This window comes from Nanorana parkeri, unplaced genomic scaffold (genome assembly GCF_000935625.1).
Source record: "Nanorana parkeri isolate BGI_ZX_2015 unplaced genomic scaffold, ASM93562v1 scaffold2202, whole genome shotgun sequence".
Taxonomy (NCBI): domain Eukaryota; kingdom Metazoa; phylum Chordata; class Amphibia; order Anura; family Dicroglossidae; genus Nanorana; species Nanorana parkeri.
Window position 1 is genome coordinate 21300 of NW_017308470.1, and position 1440 is coordinate 22739.

General features: G+C 51.5%; 1 protein-coding gene across 1 annotated transcript in view; it reads left to right on the forward strand.

The window, feature by feature from the left end:
- The window catches only part of LOC108801038 (serine protease 33-like), a 24355-nt gene that overhangs the window by 530 nt on the left and 22385 nt on the right, over positions 1 to 1440 (forward strand). The window lies entirely within an intron of this gene.

Below are 1440 nucleotides of genomic sequence, written 5' to 3' on the forward strand. Positions count from 1 at the left end.
TCTGTACTCACCGCACCCACCCCATAGATCACCCTCTATACTCAACCCACCCCCATTGATCGCCTCTATACTCAACCACCACCCCTCCCCATATCGCCCTCTGTACTCACCGCAGCCCCCCATAGATCGTACGAGTCCTCCGCTGGATGCAGGAAGCGACAAACGAAAGTGAAAGTTACAAGGTAACTCTGCGGCCGCCTCTTATTGGCTGCCGAGAGATCGCCCCGCCCCTCTGTCATCCGATCCAGTGATACAAAGTGACAGAGCCGGGTGACCGGGAGGTGAGATTATCCGGAGCGGGCTATTAATATCCTTCCTGAGGGTGAGATCACCTCTGACACCCGGAATAAGAGACCCCCCCACTCCTTCCCTCTACACACCGCCCAGTGACAGGAGGTCATCAACACTGGAGGAGACACAATCTGGAGCAGTTACTCATGGCAACCAATCAGCTTCTCTCTTTCATTTTCAAATCTTAACTGGAGCTGATTGGTTGCCATGGGCAACTGCTCCAGATTGTGTTTGCTCCAATGTTGATGTTTCTATTTACATTCCAGATGTTTTCTCTGCCTGATGCTATGTACAGAAGGAGAGATTTCTCAGGTGATAATGTTATATACAGCTGAAGGTGAAGTTTAATCTGCACATCCTTCGCCCTCGCTGGACCCCCAACCCTCCCAGTGGCTGCATGGGGTGACACCATCAGAAGAGGGGACACTACAATGGCTGACAGTCATTCTGGTGTCACCACCTCTGAAAAGTATGGCACGCGATCATGGACCAAGAGCCCGACAGCTGCAGGAGAGAGAAGGGGACCCGGAGGCATACCCAGGGGCGTCCTGAGTCCCTGCCAGGCCTGTGCTCGGATCAAGAGTCTGGTATGGAATTTTAAGGTGGACCCCACTTTTTTCCCCTCATTTTTGGGGGCGGGTTTCCTCCTTAAAATTCCTACCAGACCTTATGGACCTGGTATGACTATTGGGGGGAACCACACACACTTTTTTTTTTTTCTTTAGAAATGTCAGTTTTGCTGCAGCAGGTTCTATACATCGTACAGACCCCCCACTTGACAGGCAGGTTAGGGCCCCCCCCCCAGTCATTGTTATGGTTTCCCTTTAAGTCATGTTATAATCACTGCACCTTTAAAAACTATATTTTTCATTGATACATGTCCCCCAGTGCAGTACCCGGACCCCCATACATGTCCCCCAGTGCAGTACCCGGAATTTTGGACCTTCGGCCCGTCACTACTCACCATTGAGATGGATCATCTCCTATAGGAGGTCACCTGTCCTCATGTTTCCTGGATATGAATTACTGCTGAGACAACAAGAACCAACCACAGGGCTGCATACAAAACATGGACTGTCGGTGGGGGCTTGTGGACCAATCTGCCCTCCAATCCACCCCACAACATCCAACCCCCCCCCCCACCCACCA